The 19,769-nt window shown below is 41.5% G+C and overlaps 1 protein-coding gene across 6 annotated transcripts in view; it reads right to left on the reverse strand.

Annotated features, from left to right (window-relative positions):
- The window catches only part of SH3BP2 (SH3 domain binding protein 2), a 62,712-nt gene that overhangs the window by 32,908 nt on the left and 10,035 nt on the right, over nt 1-19,769 (reverse strand). For 5 of the 6 annotated variants that reach the window (XM_050947712.1, XM_050947713.1, XM_050947714.1 and 2 more), the window contains one exon: nt 7,766-7,823. The gene's annotated coding sequence lies outside the window, so the exon portion shown is untranslated. Of the gene's footprint in view, nt 1-860; nt 927-7,765; nt 7,824-19,769 lie in introns of those variants that run through there. The other variant, XM_050947718.1, reaches the window with a different exon arrangement.

The raw sequence follows: 19,769 nt of genomic DNA on the forward strand, positions 1-19,769 counted from the left end.
AATGTAAACGAACTTGTTTGAGTGATTGGCTGAACAAGAAGTAGGACTGAGTGGACTTATAGACTAAAAGTTTACATTGTTCAATTTTTTTTGTACTTCATTCTAAATTTGTAAATTCAACTTTCATGATAAAGAGATTGCACTACAATACGTGTATTAGGTGAACTGAAAACTACGATTTTTTTTTAATTTTTTTTTTACAGTGCAAATACTTGTAATAAAAAATAAATATAAAGTGAGCACTTTACACTTTGGATTCTGTGTTGTAATTAAATCAATATATTTGAAAATGTAGAAAACATCCAAAAATATTTAAATAAATGGTATTCTATTGTTTAACAGTGCAATTAATCACTATTACATTTTTAATCGCATGGTTAATCAATTAATATTTTTTAATTGCTTGACAGCCCTAATTTTAAGTGATAACAGGTAATGAGGCATAAAAGTCAGAATTGGTTACAAGAAAATAAAATGCAACTAATACCTAATTTAACAAGCTAAGTGAATTTAAAGCAAAGTTCTCTCTCACTACATGTTACAGCAGTCTTACTGACTGAATTCCTTTTAGTCAGGATCTCTCCCCAACTCCAAAGCTGTTTCCTTTGTTCTTCAGATGTTGTGGATGCCGTGGGTAAAGAGAAAGGGAGGAATGATTTGGGGTGCCCTCTCTCTCATCTTATAGCTTTCTTTTAATTGAGAGTCATCTCCAGCTGAGGTTCAGGAGACAGAAAGTCTGTGTGGTCGGGAACCTGCAGCTGTTTCTTTGCCAAGATGTAGATTTTTACTCACATCCTCTTTCCTGCCAAAGAATGGCCACTTAAACAGGTGATGGTCCATTTGATTTTGCTGACACCTACCTGAGGTACTGCTAGCCTTTTGTCTCTGGGGAACTGGTTTGTGGCTGCTCCTCCCATACTTGGAACATGTCTAGTAATAACATACAGATGAATCCTATAACTTTACACACGATGTTGCCACACATACTTTACTAAGTAAAATAATGATCAGCAAATTATGAATTTTCATATACCACCTCACAAGGCGTACTTTGTACAAAAGTTATAGTCTTTTAAAAGGGGAGTACATAAGGGTACAGACTGTCACAGTAAGTAACCCTATTTTACAGATCAGGTTCCTGAGGCACAGAGGTTATTTGCTCAAAGCTACATCGGGAGTCAGTGACATAGACAAGACTAAAGCTCTGCAGTTCCTGAGTAGTAATCACTTTCTCTAACCACTATACTGCACCATATTACTCTACATACAATACAAGGTAGATCCCAGTTTAAACCTCTTTCAAACAACAGTATGATAAAGCTAAGGACAGAATCTCCATGTCTCTCCAACATCCAAATCAGAGCGGATATAAGCAGGGTGGATTATTTAAAATCACCAATTTAAATTATGATTTAAATCAGCTAGTAGGAAACCTTGATTTAAACTATCAGTTTTAATCATGTATTTCATTTGTACATTTTAGTTATTTTTCTAAAGAGTAATCATTAAAACATTTGATTTGCAACAAAATATAGTCTTTACACTAAATTTGATGCTTCTTTTTGCTGACTAGGAGGATACACTATAGCAAGTGTGGCCAAACTGGCTTGTGAGCCACATTCAGTTCCTTTACAGTTAAAGTGTGGCTCCCGGAACCCCCATGTGCACACACCCCCTCATTCTCCACCTACAAGTCTGGCCCTCAAGGCTTCTGACCTGCAGCAGGGTGGTGGGACTAGGGGCTTTTGCCTTGCAGTGGGATGACGGGACTAGGGACTTCTGCCCTGAAGGGAGGGGGGTCTAACAGCTTTAGCCCAGTAGGTGGAGAGGAGATGAGGGGGCAGTCGGGCAGATGTCCTGACAGGTGTCATCCCACCAGGCAGGTTGTGCGTGTCTTGTGGCTCTCAAACTCTTGCGTGCCTCTGCCTAGGAGCCGGACCTGCTGTTGGCCGCTCCCGGGGTGCAGTGTGGTCCGCAGTGCCAGGACAGCTGGGAAGCCTGCTTTTGGCACCCAGGCTGCGTCGCTGACCGGGAGCCACCAGAGGTAAGCCCATGCCCCAATCCCCTCTCCCAGCACTGAGCCTCCCCCAACCCAGAGCCCCCTCCTGCACCGCAAACACCTCATCCCTAGCCCCATCCCAGAGCCCTGCCCCCATCCCAAACCCCTGCCCTAGCCCTGAGCCATTCCCACATCCCAAACCCCTCATCCCCAGCTCCGTTGGGTCGTGGGCATCAACAATTTTCTTCAACTAGGTTGCCAGAAAAAAAGGTTGAAAATCACTGCTCTACAATTTTTTTTTAAGTCCCTTCATTTTCTCCTCTTAGGGGCAAGTGTGTGAGCCTATCTCAGTTTACTCCTGCCTTTGCTACTACAACATGCTGGTCTCCAGTATCCACATTCCCACCTCAATCCCCATTCATTTATCCAGAACATATTCCTTTAGCAACTACTTGGTCCACATTATTTCTCTCTTTGAATTCCCCACCAGCCTCCTTCCATATTCAAGGCAGACAGACACGTATTGCAAAAGGACTTCTCATTTCAAATTCCAAGATCCCCTTTGGATTTTTCTGGGTGATTTTCAATTCTGTGGAGCTACTCAAAGGGGAGAATGTGCAGTCAAAAACAAAACGGTTTCCTGCAGAAGGCGTTGGGGTTAGCGTGAGGAACTAGATAAGAATGCTTACACAGTTCCTGATTCTGGAGGAGAAGATGCAGTTTGAACGTGTGTCATTTCCCAGCACAAGAATGATCAGAATCATTGTGCCTTTTAGAACCATAAATGGGAAGGCTAATAAAAGTTGATTTTAGCCCACGAAAGCTTATGCCCAAATAAATCTGTCAGTAAGGTGCCACAAGTATTCCTCGTTCTTTTTGCTGATACAGACCAACATGGCCACCACTCTGAAACCTTCCTGAAATAAATTAACAAGGAAAAATTCAAACTTGGCAAGTTTACGAATGTAGCAGTACCCCAGGGAAACAGACGGGGACTACTTTTACATACATCCTTCTGCACAAAGAGTGAAATTCACCCCCACAAAGAAGGCCAGCACAAGGTCTACACCAATGGTCCCCAACCTTTTCTGTGGGGCGGGCGCTGGATGACTAGCCGCCGAGGACCGTGGCCGCCGGACAAGCAGCCACCGAAATGCCGCCGTGAAGGAGTGTCATCAGCAGGATTTCGGGGGTAGCGCTTCTTGACGTTGCCACTTCTCAGCGGAATTTTGGTGTCTGCTTGTCCGGCAGCCAGTAGGCGGGTGCACATGGATACTCTGGTGGGTGCCATGGTGCCCGTGGGCACCGCATTGGGGACCCCTGATCTACACACTACTAAGACTCAGTCTTTCACTGTAGGACTCCAGGGGCTCATAGGCTTCATGCTGGCTCTGCACAGGGGAGAATTTCACTAAATTAACTAAAATTTTACCCCTTTAGTACTTCAAGATTTCAATCAGGGCATTAGACCACATACAGATTATCACACACCAAGTGGCATCTGAATTTCATGGCAGCAGAAATGTGGAATTTGGTTTGGAGTCTGATGTGGTGATAGTTATCTAAGTGAGATATCTAATCAGATCCTTCCCTGATTCTTCTGAGTTCCTCACTCTCTACCTGTCTCAAAACCCATTCTTCCTCTACCTCAGGTGCATGCAAACAAGAGCAACGAGATATACATCCCTAACACTGCGCTGCCCTTGCTGGTGTTAGTTCTCTAGTCCAGACGCAGCACCCTGCTGAGCAGGCTCTGCAGTGCTGCAAGCAGTTTCCTCTTGCTGACCAATTTACAGGAAGCACTGAGTGTGGCCGAGTGCAGACCTACGCAGCCCTGCAACAGGTCATGCAAGCGAACGAACAAAGCAGCAAGAAATGAAAATACCACTTTAAGTGCTAATTTCTCCAGGCCCCAGGAAAAAGTCAGCTGCCTGAATTAATACTGCTTTAATAACCATGCTACGTGTCTATAGTGACATTTCACTGTAGACAGACAGAGAATAAAACAAGGGGCTAAATTCCCTCTTTCTATAAGTCTGCTAGCTTCGGTGAGCTTAGATCAGGACTGGATCTGTCCCAATAATTTACAGTATGACACCAGTGAAACCTGAAACTTGTACATTCCCAGAATTCCAAGCCTTAAAACAGAGTTTGGCCATTTCAGTCACGGTAAATAGTAGAAAGCACATCATAATCACATTGACAGATGTCTCATCTGACAATGCACGCTGCAAGTGCAGTTCCTATTCCATCCAATGGGATTTGCTCAAGTGAATTCCACTTGTGCATTTTATTTGTTCAGATTTACTTCTATTAGCCCCATCAGCATTTTCCAGATGCTTTGCAGAGTGAAAATCATATCAACAATTAAAAACAGAAAATAAGGTCTCCTGCAAAACCTTCCCCCAACCCAAATGAGCTCCAGTTCCTTCACCCAAAACAAAGCCCCAATCCGTCATTCCCCCACTCCCCTCAGCCAGAAAAGAAGCCTGAGGAAACCCGTTAGTCTTGTAGAGGATGCAGCAACAGCAACTTTGAAGATATTCTACTTCAATTAAAAAAAGTCAGGTCCGTCTCTCAGTTTAGAGGCTCTATCTCCCCCTCTACCTGAGCCATGAACAAACTTCAGACTAGTGTGTGATTGGAACCTCTGAGAAGCAGGCCAGCACTAACTAGCTTTAGATATGACCATGCTGCAGATGAAGATTCATGTGTCGAGTGAAAAAGGAAAACAACTAATTTTAATTGAGTTTGAATGGTTCACAGATCTACCTTGCCCAATTTACGTCAAAGCTCTTCACAAATAAATTTATCTTTACAGTAACAGAAATAGAAGTATCACAGCACAGTAACTTGGCAGACCCACTGCACTCCAACAGGTTGTCATGCATCAGCGGGATCTGGGCAAGCATTTAAGAGCTTGGGAAAGCTACATGGGAAAGCTATCCTGTAATAACCTAAGGTGTGCATTTAAACTGATATACCACTGTGTAGGCATTTTTATTCACTTGTACGACTGGTGGATTTTTTTTGATTTTTTTTTTTTTTGGTTTATCATATGTCACGTTGGAAGGGGTTTAAGCTAAAAAACCCACTCTTATACCAAAATAAGAGTGTCCACACAGGGAGTCATACCAGGAAAACTAGAGCAATTTAACTATATTGGTATAATTATACCAGTAAAATGTTCCCACGTAGATAAGTCCTTAAAAAAATCAGACTCTTCAAAAAGTTTGATTCCCTACCTCCCCAAATCCTCAGTGTATGATATTTGTTTCTACGACCCCAGAAAAACCATATCTATATTCCAACACTGCTTTTAGGAAAAATAATCCTGGGACATATATCTTCATCATGTTAGGGAGCACAGTGAGCTGCAAGTGTCTCTCACAGTGCTCCATTATAAATCCCAAGTAACCAGTTTTAGAATAAGAGACAAGAATCACTATGTAGAATTATATACAGATAGGAACATTCCTCTACTTAAGAGAGGCTTTAGTTTCATTACAAGATCTTTAGTTCACTGGAAACAAGTTCTTTAACTTGAGGCCCTTAATTCTAAGGCAAAGAAGTTCTTATCCCAAAGATTTTAGCCCCTCATCTTAAAGCATCATTTCCTTAGAATCTTGAGGCCCCCTAAGCTAATTGAAATTTCCGTCTGTTCCCATTCACAAGTGTCTGACCCTAGGTTACCCCCTGTAACTACTTCTGTTATATATACCTCCTTATAAACATGGCTGTTAATTAAAGGGCTAGTTGAAATCATTATGAAGTGATTTTAGGGTACCAAATACATTTAGCAAATAAAGACATTTAAAATCATGTAGATAAATGGAGTTGCAGCTTGCAGCCACCAATGCCCTGTTTCTCCGTAGCCCACAGGCAGTGAGTGCACTGCAGACAGCTGCAATGGGAGTTTCTTCAAACACTTTTTTTTTTGGCTAGAACTCTCAGCACTGACTGTAACATGCTATAACTGAAGCAATTCAACTAGTAGGCTAGCCTGCCATGAACTGTTTACAATTATAGGTTGTGGGTAACGCAGATGATCTCATCTATGAACTGTGCTTAGACCATACAATTAATTCTGTTTAGATCTGAAACAGTATTTAAGCCAACAGCTGTTAAGCTGTCAGCTTTAACAGAACAGAACAGTTTGAGAGGGGTAGCCGTGTTAGTCTGTATCCACAAAAACAACAAGGAGTCCTGAGGCCCCTTAAAGACTAACAGATTTATTTGGGCATAAGTTTTCATAGGAAAGTGGGGTTTTTACCCATGAAAGCTTATGCCCAAATAAATCTGTTAGTCTTTAAGGTGCCACCGGACTCCTCGTTGTTTTTGCAGAACAGCTTGAGAGATCTGAACTGAAAACTTGAAAATAAATGGGCTTTAAAGATCCATTATTACTTCAGGCGTTCCAAAGTTTAAAAGCAACAGATATGGAGCTGAGTGGGCAGGAAGAGCAGTTATACTGGTTTTTGCTTTGAGACTGATATTTTAGCTAATACTTTTATTTGTATGAGTCTGCAACATATGCAAACATTCTAGCTTGCCTTGTTGCTTATGGACAACTGAGTAGCAAGCAGCTGAAACTCCCTTCTTGTTATTGAGACTCCTAGTCTGTCTATTCTATCAATAAAACAGAGAATTTACCTGGCTTTTAGTGCCAATTTTACTTACTATATAAAAACACAAAAAACCCGACCATGCAAATTTTACACAAAGATTCAGAAAATGCAGAAATAATGGTTCTAAAATCAACAATAGCTCAGCTGCACTCCACATCCCACATATTTTAGGACCTATTGCTTGTTATAAAATCTATTTAAGCAGGAAAAAAAGGAACCCAAGTTAATACAAGTGTGCCGTGAGGCAGAGTTGCTGTTAGAACCTATTTTATATATTTCCTAATGGAAAGATTTTTTTTTTATACGTTTAAGGAAATCTTGGAATTTGCAGATTATCAGAGTGCAGCAAAAATTGTGAAGAAACTGAAACACTCTGGGATCCATGAATACTTTTGTGTTTACTATTTTCTGGCTGTTCCTGATGCTAAGGCATTTTGGAAGCAGGAAGCATGTGCACATCCCTCGTTGAAAACCTCTCTAGTACAAACTTCGAGCAAAACCTCTGCAGCAGTAGCCCTGGGTCTGTTAAGGAGAATGTGCAGGACATGGAAACAGGATTTCATTAGTTTCCATTTTAAGAAAATCTCAGATGTTGGAGTTTTGTCTATTGTTTGTTCAAAAACAAAAAATAACTGAGTAGAAAAGATACTAAATAAAAATCATTTAAAAAGAAGATCCCTAGAGTATGACATTTAAAGAAAAAAATAAAGCCTATCAATAACAGTATCTTTTCAAATATCTACCAGCAAACAGATGCAATGAGAAAGTTTATAAATACTGCACAGTCCTGTGGCACCTTATAGACTAACAGACGTATTGGAGCATAAGCTTTCGTGGGTGAATAGCCACTTTGTCGGATGCTCGTGCTTCAATACGTCTGTTAGTCTATAAGGTGCCACAGGACTCTTTGCTGCTTTTACAGATCCAGACTAACACGGCTACCCCTCTGATACTTTATAAATACTGTTATTGTTCCAAATAACAACTATTTAACTACATGCTAAATAAACCTAGTGAGCCACTTTCTCCTTCCCCCATCCCCACTAGAAAGCATATAATCCTGTCACTGATACACAGGAGGTGGAGATTAGCCCCTCTCCCGGTAGATACTGGTACTCCTTTATTTATCAAATTTTACCTCTGCAGGCAGATCGTTGCACCCGGCTCCAAGGAGGAAGCTCAACTTCTGTCAGACCCTAGAAAAGAAAATGAAACAAATATTTTTTTTTAATTCTGCTTACAAAAAATATCAACAAGGGTAGTCTTCCATTGTAAATGTACTGTTGCACAGCATTAGACTGTGTTGCTCTCTGAACAGAGATGCAAAGCTACAGTATAGAAATTAGACTTCATATTTGGAAACTTTAACTAGGAACAGGTGACTTAAAAATAAACCACTATCTACTTCTGCATGTTATTTTCTATATTACAGAACTGCCTAGACAAGGCCCCAATTGGGCTAGGCAATGTGCAGGCATACTAGGGAAGGGACTACCAGTTACAAAGAATTTCTAATCTAAACAGACAGGACTGAAGGGTGGGAGAGGAAATTGATGCACAGAAAAATGAAGTGCTTTTCCCATACAGCAGCACGTCAGTGGCAGAGCCAGAAACACAACCCAGGTTTCCTGACCATCCAGCCACTTGCCCAAACCACTCAGGGCCGCCCAGAGGAGGGGGGAAGTGGGGCAATTTGCCCCAGGCCCCGGGTCCTGCAGGGGCCCCCATAAGAATACAGTATTCTATAGGATTGCAACTTTTCTTTTTTTATAGAAGGGGCCCCCGAAATTGCTTTGCCCCAGGCCCCCTGAATCCTCTGGGTGGCCCTGAAACCACATGACCACATTGCCACTCAAACCACCCAAAAAGACTTTACAGAATGGGCTAATCTTAATCTGGGAAGGATCTTGGTACTGTAGTAATCTGATTATAAATAACATGCCACAATACTTAACACTCTTCAAAAATATCTTGAAGAGTCAGAGTTAAAGTTAGGGTTAAAGACACAGCACTACTACATTCCATAGAGATAAGGTGCCACTGGGCGTTTAAGAGGAGAAACGGAAGAGTCACCAGCAGCCTGTGTTTAAGAATTTCAGCAGCAGAGCCTGGTGGCCTCTACCTCCTTCATGTGTTTCTTTGCTTAAGTTTGGGATACTGGGTTTTTATTTACCTTCAGATGAAATATTTGGTTGAAAGGGATTCCACTGTACGGGACAGCAGTAAGTGGGATTTTTGCAGGTGAGCAAGCTACTATTTTCCCCTCCCATTTAAAATAATTCTGCATACAGTTATAATTCTGTGAAACTAGTTTGCTCTACTGTATGAGTTATAAAAAATACATATAACATTGCTTCAATACTAAGGGATCAATCAGGGAAGATCTTTCAATGACACTGCAGCTTATTTTAGAGTTAGAAAGTCCTAGGTGGGAAGTGGGGCTTTGTATTTATTTTTTTGTTAAAATCCCCTTCTGAACAGTATTGAGCTCCAAGTGCTAGTATTAGCATAAAACTGACCTATTCTTTTGAAGCTAAAGATTTATTTTAAAAAGATAGAATAGACATTCCATGTACAATACTGCAGCGCACATCTGATTACATTTAACAGAAAAAAATATTTGCATAAATTTAAAGCTTTAAGAAATCTGATCACAGTATTTCTGATTGAATTTGTACATAATTATAATAGTACCAAGAGCATGGTGTTAAAAAAAAAAAAGAAGAAGAAGAAGAGTAGCACACTACTGGAGTTATGATTTTAAAGACTCAGATATCGCTAGCCTTGCGGCACAGATACTTGTTTTTGGAAACCATGACCAGACGATGGACCAGATTTGGTCCTGGATACAAGCAGCTGCCAGTGCATTTTAACCCTGAGGACAAGAATGATTTCTCTTCACATGCAAGCAAAAGAGAAAGAGGATTCAATTAAGATCAGCCCCATATCTTCTACATGTCTCTTGCCCAACTAATGCTAGTGTTAACTCCACCGATTCTTATGGGGGTGTGTGTGTATTTTTTACACACACACACACACACACACACACACACACACACTCTCTGAAGACCTATTTTCACTTGGGGGGGGGGAGGGAAATCTACTTACTTCAAGTCCAGATAATTTGTTTTGATTTCCCAATATAATGAAAGTCATTAAAAACCCATCCTTCTGAAGTGACATTTTTCTTCCCACTTTCAGAATGTTACACTGGAAAGCAACCAAACTAATTCATTGCTCTTCCTTTTCATCTCTCAATCAGGGTTCCCTTTTGTCTCTGCCCTATAGCTGTCTTGGTTCACCCCAGCGAGCTAGAGGCATTAGCAGTTGGCATGCATACTGCAGGAGTTGCAAAGCAATGCCTGATTTTTTCTTGCTTTTGTTAACCTTGCAAATAATTCTTCATGGATCATGACAATACTCTAAAATTATTTGCAGTAGATTCTGATTCAACCCTTTAGTTGATTCAATGGTTCATGAGAACAGAAAGCAGTGTAAATCATGACAGTCCTACATTTATTGTGCCCCAAGGATTACATGAGAAAGAGACAAGGGGGTGTGTGGAGAGAAAAATTTGTACTAAGTTTACCAGAAGTTTTTAAGAACTTAAGGCCTTGGCTACACTGGCGCTTTATAGCGCTGCAACTTTCTCGCTCAGGGGTGTGAAAAAACACACCCCGAGCGCAGCAAGTTACAGTGTTGTAAAGTGCCAGTGTAAACAGTGCCCCAGCACAGTAAGCTAATCCCCACAGGGAGGTGGAGAACCTGCAGCGCTGGGAGAGCTCTCTCCCAGCGCTGGCGCCACGACCACACTCGCACTTCAAAGCGCTGCCGCAGGACCACTCCCGCAGCAGCGCTGTATAGCTGCAAGTGTAGCCATACCATTAGTAGGGCCAGATTCTATCCTCACTTATAGCCTGTGCCAATGCCTGTGAAGTCAGTGGGCTGCCTGGGAGCATGAAAGCAGAATTTGTTTAGAAAAGTCAGTTACATCAACAAAACACAAGTGTGTATTAGATTTCCCTTGGAAACAGCCATCTCAAATGAGCAAGGCTAATAATTGCAACTGTTTTCGTTTATCTAGATGGGATAAAAAGTCTGAAGTCGGAAGAGACAGGGTAAATACTATAATAAAAAATAAGTAAAGTAATACAACACTGACCTTAAAAGGGTTGCTGTCAAGTAGTTCATGCCCTAATCTGAACTAAAATCTGACAGCGAATTGGGGAATTATATATTATTTTCATTTTTTTTAAATCCAGGCACATTGCAGATGTACAAGTTGGGAGGCATCATCAAAACACATGAGGCTCAGAATATTAAACAGGAAGATCTGGATGATTTTGAAGACTGGAGTGACAGAAATGGGATAAAACTCAATAGTACAAAGTGATGCACTTAGGGTCTAATAACAATTTCTGCTACAAGCTGGGAGCTCCTCAGTTGGAAGTGACAGAAGAGGAGATAACCCTGGATGTGGGGGTCAATCACGGGATAACCAGGAACTACCAACATATGGTACCTCAGTGCGCAGGGGGGTTGAGGCTGGGCAGGTTCACAGCTATACAGCCCAATTTTCTCCCATAGAAGGGTTAGGGCTAAAGCTTAGTGAGCAAGCCCACCTGCCGAGTAGCTGTGCCATTTAGCAGTGGCCTGAGGGCAGCAGTGAAAGTTTCTGTCCCTGTGGGCATGCACCTGATTTACTTGAAACTGGGCGCTGGGAAAGGATTTTCCACATCACAAAGATGTTCTCTGAAAAAACAGATTTCAAGGTAAGTGATTTCCACTAAGACCTCCAATAGATATTTGAAAAAAGGGAAGTTATACCTACTGGAGAATATCAGACAGGCCAGCTACATCTGTTCTGTGGTTTACTTATCAGATGTATCAAAAGGATTCCCTCCAAAACCCACAAATCAAATATTTATCTAACTCCCTTGTACTTTCTACAGCTAGCTAGACTGTGGACTACATGAAGACTGGATTTTCAGTCCAGTTCCCAAACACCTACAATAATAAATAGCAGAGCATACTAGCGCTAACTGGTAGCTGTGACACATGGTTGGAAAGGGTTAAACATCCTGCAAAATAAATAACCCTCAAGAGACATGGGGAGATGATGTTTGTGTTTTTACATATGTATGAATAGGGTCAACAATATAATCAACAGTCCCTGTCTATGCTGTATTCTGATAATTCAGAGGTCAAAGGAACAGCCTAGCATTTAAATGAATTGTAAACACGGGATCTCTAAGTATTCATCTGTCTTTGACATGTATTGTGAATGGTGGAGGAACAAGCAAGTGGCCTTTTGTTAATCAGTATAGCTAAGTACCCCCTTCAAAGTCATCCTAATTACCGTTTGTTCCCCCAAAGAAATCCCAACTTGTCACAAGACATGAAATTGTATAAAAGATCCTTGAGTCCTGATTCTGTCATCTCAGATCTGCTTAAGCTTCATCAGGAGAAGTTTGAGTCGCAAGACTGAGGTCCCACTTGTGCTGGTGCTCTCTGAAGGTGATACTGGACATTGGACTAAAAACCTATGAACTATTTCTGAAAAAACTCTTTGCAACTACAAAGCTCACCAGCTCTGCTATGAATCTGCATCTCAATGAATTGAACTTATTAATATACATAGAAACATTGTTTAACCATACTCTCTCTCGTTTTTTTAAAACATTTTAGTTTAGTTAATAAGAATTGGCTGTAGCATGTATTTGGGTAAGATCTGAAATACAGATTAACCTGGGAGGTAATGTGTCCGATCCTTTGGGATTGGAAGAACCTTTTCTTTTATATGAAGAAATAAGATTTACAGAAATTTTCATCATATTTGACATGGGTACCTGGATGGAGGCCTGAGGCTGGAGCACTTTAACGGAACTGTGTTGTTTGGACTTCTGAGTAACCAGTAAGGTAATAAAAAGGAACAAGAGTTCTTGTGGCACCTTAGAGACTAACAAATTTATTTGAGCATAAGCTTTCATGGGCTACAGCCCACTTCTTCGGATGCATGGAATAGAACATATATTGAGGAGATATATACACATACAGAGAGCATGAAAAGGTGGGAGTTGCCCTGCCAACTCTAAGAGGCCAATTAAGTAAGGGGAAAAAAAACAACATTTGAAGTGATAATCAAGATAGCCCAGTACAGACAGTTTGATAAGAAGTGTGAGAATACTTACAAGGGGAGATGGATTCAATGTTTGTAAAGGCTCAGCCATTCCCAGTCCCTATTTAATCACATCAGCCATACCATCAGGGGTTCATTCACCTGCACATCTACCAATGTGATATATGCCATCATGTGCCAGCAATGCCCCTTTGCCATGTACATTGGCCAAACCGGACAGTCTCTACACAAAAGAATTAATGGACACAAGTCTGACATCAGGAATCATAACACTCAAAAACCAGTAGGAGAACACTTTAACCTTTCTGGTCATTCAATGACAGACCTGCGGTTGGCAATTTTGCAACAGAAAAGCTTCAAAAACAGACTACAACGAGAAACTGCTGAGCTGGAATTGATATGCAAACTAGACTGGAGATACAGTCACCTTAGGTTTAAATAGAGACTGGGGCCTGGTCTACACTACACATTTAAACCGATTTTAGCAGTGTATTTATATTGATATAAAGGGCTCTTTAAATCGGTTTCTGTACTCCTCCCCAACGAGAGGAGTAGCACTAAAATCGGTATTACCATATCGGATTAGGGTTAGTGTGGCCGCAAATCAATGGTATTGGTCTCCGGGCAGTATCCCACAGTGCTCTACTGTGACCACTCTGGACAGCAATCTGAACTCAGATGCAGTGGCCAGGTAGACAGGAAAAGCCCCGCGAACTTCTGAATTTCATTTCCTGTTTGCCCAGTGTGGAGCTCTGATCAGCACGGGTGGCGATGCAGTCCCAAATCCAAAAAGAGCTCCAGCATGGACTGTACAGGAGATACTGGATCTGACTGCTACATGGGGAGACAAATCTGTTCTATCAGAGCTCCGTTACAGAAGACGAAATGCCAAAGCATTTTAAAAATATCTCCAGGCTATGATACAGAGTCCACGGCACAGTGCTGTGTGACATGCGTAATGGAAAGCCAAAGAATCAAATGGATGCTCATGGAGAGAGGGAGGGGGTACCGAGGACTTTCAGCTATCCCACAGTCCCCGCAGTCTCCGAAAATCATTTGCATTCTTGGCTGAGCTCCCAATGCCTGTAGGGTCAAACACATTGTCCGGGGTGGTTCAGGGTCTATCTTGTCAATTTGCCCCCCTCCCCCTCCGTGATAGAAAAGGGGAAAAAATCGTTTCTTGACTTTTTTATATGTCACCCTATGTCTACTGCATGCTGCTGGTAGACACGGTGCTGCAGCATTAAACAGTAGCATCCTCTCTCCATCCCTCCCCGGTGGCAGACGGTACAGTGCAGAAGGACTGATAGCCATCCTCGTCATGAGCCTGTGAGTGCTCCTGGCTGGCCTCAGGTGAGGCCGGCCAGGGGCGCCTGGGTAAAAATAGGAATGATTCCCGGTCATTCCCAGTAGATGGTACAGAACGGCTGGTAACCGTCCTCATCATAGCAACTTGGGGCTGAGCTCCATCAGCCCCCTCTCTTTCATGTGTAAAGAAAAGATTCTGTACTGCCTGGACGATCATAGCAGCAAGATGCTGAGCTCCTCTCCCCCACACCGCTTAATGTCCTGCCTGGACTATCATAGCAGCTGGAGGCTGCTTCCTCCTCATTTTATCTCACTAACAAGTCAGTGTTTCTTATTCCTGCATTCTTTATTACTTCATCACACAAATGGGGGGGGGGACACTGCCACGGTAGCCCAGGAAGGTTGGGGGAGGAGGGAACCAACCTCCGTGAATGGCACGCAGCTCATCATTTCTGCAAGATCTGACATGGAGCGGCTGTGCTCTCTAGTTGTCTGGTACACTGGTTCTCTAGTACACTTGCCCCATATTCTAGGCAGAACTGACTCTATTTTTAGATACCATAAAGGAGGGATTAACTCGGGGAGTCATTCTCATTTTTGTCTTTGCGCCCCCAGCCGACCTCAGCCAGGGGCACCCATGACAGCAGCAGACGGTACAGAACGACAGATAACTGTCATCTCATTGCCAATTTACAATGGCACAGCAGACGGTACAGAACGACTGATAACTGTCTCTGCTATCATGCAAAGGAAAATGAATGCTGCTGTGTAGCACTGCAGTACCGCATCTGTTGGCAACATCCAGTAGATATACGGTGACAGTAAAAAAAAGCTGAAAGGGCTCCATGGTTGCCATGCTATGGCGTCTCCCAGGGCAATCCAGGGGAAAAGGGCACGAAATGATTGTCTGCTGTTGCTTTCCCGGAGGAAGGAATGACTGATGACATTTACCCAGAACCACCCGCGACAATGATTTTTGCCCCATTGGGCACTGGGATTTCAACCCAGAATTCCAAGAGGCGGGGGAGAGTGCGGGAACTATGGGATAGCTATGGAATAGCTACCCACAGTGCAACGCTCCAGAAATCTACACTAGCCTCAGACCATGGACGCACATCGCCGAATTAATTTGCTTAGTGTGGCCACGTGCACTCGACTTTATACAATCTGTTTTACAAAACCGGTTTATGTAAAATCGGAATAATCCTGTAGTGTAGACATACCCTGAGCCATTACAAACATTGAATCTATCTCCCCTTATAAGTATTCTCACACTTCTTATCAAACTGTCTGTACTGGGCTATCTTGATTATCACTTCAAAAGTTTTTTTTTTCCCTTTACTTAATTGGCCTCTTAGAGTTGGCAGGGCAACTCCCACCTTTTCATGCTCTCTGTATGTGTATATACATCTCCTCAATATATGTTCCATTCTATGCATCCGAAGAAGTGGGCTGTAGCCCACGAAAGCTTATGCTCAAATAAATTTGTTAGTCTCTAAGATGCCACAAGTACTCCTGTTCTTTTTGCGGATACAGACTAACACGGCTGCTACTCTGAAACCTGTAATAAAGAAGCTGTTTTGTGCTGGTTTGGTAAATCTAAGTATTGGAATATCCACCAGCTTTTCGGGGATTGTCTGCCCCATTCTTTGCAGTTCACCCTAATTGAATGACCATAGCTGGTTCCCCATTAGGATCCCAGTCACAATAGCCTAGTTGGCAGTACCAACGGAGAAGCCCATGAGAGCACACACTTCTCTCTCACTTCTCCAGAGTTCCAGGGTACACAATCCAGCATCTTTCACAAACATTAAAATAAATAAAATAGCTACTTATATTAGTTGTTACATCTCCTCCATTTTGTACTACCTGCTCCTCATCCAGATAATCTGTTTCTGTTTCTCAAAGGTCTAACACTTCCTTAACTTTTAGTTTCCTGACCATTTCAAACAGTTTTGTAGCATCTGTAACGTGGAGAAGAGTGGGGGAGAGAAGAGAAGAGAAGAATTCTCTAAGCTCTCCTTATACCCCCAACACAAGTCCCCAAGCAGACATTACCTACAGATGGGCAGCTTGTCAAAGATTAGTTTCCATATCTGCAGCAGCAGGGACTGGAAAAGGTTTGCTGCATCCCACAACAGGTGATGTACCTGCCCCTTTAACAGCCTGCCATAGGGGGCATACTCTCAAAGAATCAGGCAGCGGTTTAGATCAGTGGGTCTCAACTTTTCTAGACTACTATACCCCTTTCAGGAGTCTGATTTGTCTTGAGTATCCCAAGTTTCACCTCAATTAAAAACTTCTTGCTTACAAAATCAGACACAAAAAATACAGAAGTGTCACAGCACACTATTAGTGAAAAATTGCTCACTTTCTCATTTTTTCTGCATTAAATTTTAGTTTGTACTGACTTCACTACTGCTTTTTATGTGGCCTGTTGTAAAACTAGGCAAATATCTAGATGAATTGACGTACCCCCTGGAAGACCTCTGCATACCTCAGAGGTACGCTTACCTCCAGTTGAGGACCACTGATTTAGATGACTAAATCCCATTCCAACCAGAAAATTACATAGCTAGAACTGTCTGCAATGCTTTGAAAACATACCTGAGATTTTACTAGACACTGAGTCAGTGACTTCTAAATTATGGGAGAGAGCTCAAAATGTTCACGTCTGGTTGATTAGTTAGGCACTTAGAAGTTGCAGATACTCAGCACCTCTGCAAACCAGGTCGCTTACTTGTTTGCCTAAATACAGATTCAAGTGTCTAACTCTGGTCAACCAAGTTTCCAAATGAGGGACAGTCTTCATAGAAAAAAAACAACAAGGAGTCCATAAAGTGCCACAAGGACTCCTCATGGTTTTTGCTGATGCAGACTAACACGGCTACCACTCTGAAATCAGTCTTCATAGAATATGTCTTGACTGAAGATTAGCCTGGGTAATTGGCACCTGAGTGTAAGCAGCCACCCTGCAATGCCCTGAATCACTTGTCCTCTTTGGTGCTGCACAGGCTTCTGGGGGTATATCCCAAGGTTCTTTGTGCTGCAGTAAGCTGAGCCACTCTACAATTCTTTCTCAGTGAATTGTGGGAGAACTCATCTATCCACCTGGGCACACAGAAGGAATTGTGGGATGGTACTGAAGGACTATCAGCACGTGAGTAATTTAGCCTGCACCCTCACTGCAAAGTGGGCCCGTTTCCAGCCCAAATGAAAGCACCACTCGAACTTCTGTGAATAGCCTGAAGTCAAGTGAGTTAGCCCCAATTGAAAGCAATGCCAAACTTGGGTGAGAGGTTTGTGTGTGGATTCAGGTTAGGAACAACACCCAGTAAGGCCCTGGGTTAACTGCAATGGAGACATAACCAAGCGTTTGGGGATGAAAGGTGCTATAAAGCTGCAATTATCTGAGGTGGTCTCAAGGCATTATCTCTGTAATACAGACCAAATCTGTGACCAGGGGAGTAATGCAGAAGAAACAGGCTGTACACACTCCTTCCAGTCCAAAAAGACTGGACTACTTCTCAAATGTTTAATAGATCTATTTGTTAAGCAATGTGTCAAGTTAATAATTCATTCAGTTTCTAGCAGCACTGTCACAAGAATAATGATTAAACCTTCCAAATTTTCCTCAGAGAAGCCAAGCTGCAGGGTTAGTTGCAAGTTTATGAAGTAATGTCTTAAGGCCAACGTCTGCTCTCAGATGCATGCAAGCAGCTCACATTGAAGTTATGGAGAGTTATAGGTCTGGACCCAGGAGCAGATTTGTCCCCTTATGATTTTGTAACAAATTTCAGGAAAAGTTTGGAATTTTTGACGAATCCTGCCTATTTAAACAGTCAAAGTGGGAAAGGGTTGATTTTAAAAGTCACAGTAGAAATTATTTTGAAAGGAAAATATGCAAACATTTGTTATTAAAAGATTAATTGTTTCCAGGATGATGATTAGTTTCTGTTGGTACAGTAGCTGAAGTTAAAAATAGGTAAGGGGAAACAAAGGTTCATGCCAAACCACTCTCTGCTACTCTATTTTTTGATCTGAGGAGGCCGACTTCGCTAGATTAAGAATATCTAAATTTTGTCTCAATTCCCTTTCTTCTTTTTTCCCCTCACATTTCATGGGACTTATCTAGACATTTTAGTTTTCTAGTGCATTTGTTAAGAACTAAAGTTATTTTTCCACATTAACCTTTAAATAAGAAGAAAGAATTACAATCTAAGGTTCTTAGATGTTTTAGAAGAATTTCACAAACCATAAACACTCATTACGTTCAAACACTCCAATACTAATCAAGTTTTAAATTTGCAAACATATGATGTTATGTATCTTGAGTCATGTAATTTGCTGCTGAACCAACCCCTTGCTACAGAGTTGTGCTTCAGAATCCAAGCATTCACTTTACATTTATGTTTCTAGCACTTTTAGTTATGCAGAAAATCTTCTATATCACAAAATAAATATGAACTAATACATAGTTGTCTTCCTGAGTTTGCAGCCAGCCTAAAATAATAGCTCTGAGAAAGGTAAACAGCCCCCATTCATATAAATGAATAATTAACTCAGAATCCTAATGGCAAGGTTATCTTTATATATTTTTTCTCTCTCTCACTGATCATTGTTTTAGCACAAACACATCCAGCGAAGTCAACATACTAACCCTACCACTGTTGGCTGCAGGAGCAGTAGGGCACTGGGCAACAGATTGCTATCAAGAGTTGCGGGAATGGAAAAAATAAGAGTTCAAAGTCTCTTTCACAAGTTTCAAATCAACTCTGTGCTGTTTCACAAATGAAAGGTAAAAAGAAGAAGATTCATTCCCTTTTCTGTGCCAAAATCTCAACCACCTGCCTGGTTTCCAAAATCTAAATGCCTTTTCCAAGGAGCCAAAAGCCCCAAATGTCTCCTCTGCCAAAACTTTTAGCTCTTTTCTCTCTCTCTTCCCCCTTCTCTGCAAAATTTCTACAAGCAGTTTTGAATTTTAAATATAAAATTCTGGAGCACACTAGCGTTTTGGGATGGGGGGAAAAGAGTAAAAAAATCAATTTACTATCCAATTAAATAAAAAACGCTAATTGTTCACTTTTTAATTTGTTCAAATCTGCTGCAGAATCTCTTAAGCTGGTGCAAGGAGTGCTGCGCAGAGCAGAATTCAGCACAGAAGAAAAAGATTTCCCACCCCGCTGGAGCAAAAGCCTGTTCAGCTGGTTGAATATCAAACATAAAAATTACGTCAAACGTACTCAGTGAAATATTTTTGCAAATGTTCCTCTTCATTATTTTGATTCTCTTTAAAACAAAAGAAAAGAGAAACAAGGAAATTAAATGCAAAATCCTATGTTAACACAACACGAAGATGGAGAATGATTAATCACCTCATTGTAAAGCTGTTTAGAGTTAAGGCTGCCTCCATGCACTATTATAAGGCCAATCACTAAATCATACAGCATAGGTTTGTCTTAATAATAATATACTTGGTGCTTTAAAATGGTCAATTTCACAAAGCTGAAGACAATTACGAGTCAAATCAGTTGGGAGAAAATCTAAAGATAATAATGTGAATGTAATTGGGAACTGTTTAAGAACATTTATTCATAGATTCATAGACTCTAGGACTGGAAGGGACCTCGAGAGGTCATCGAGTCTCCTGCCCTCATGGCAGGACCAAATACTGTCTAGACCATCCCTGATAGAC

The sequence above is a fragment of the Gopherus flavomarginatus genome, chromosome 3, assembly GCF_025201925.1.
Source record: "Gopherus flavomarginatus isolate rGopFla2 chromosome 3, rGopFla2.mat.asm, whole genome shotgun sequence".
Taxonomy (NCBI): domain Eukaryota; kingdom Metazoa; phylum Chordata; order Testudines; family Testudinidae; genus Gopherus; species Gopherus flavomarginatus.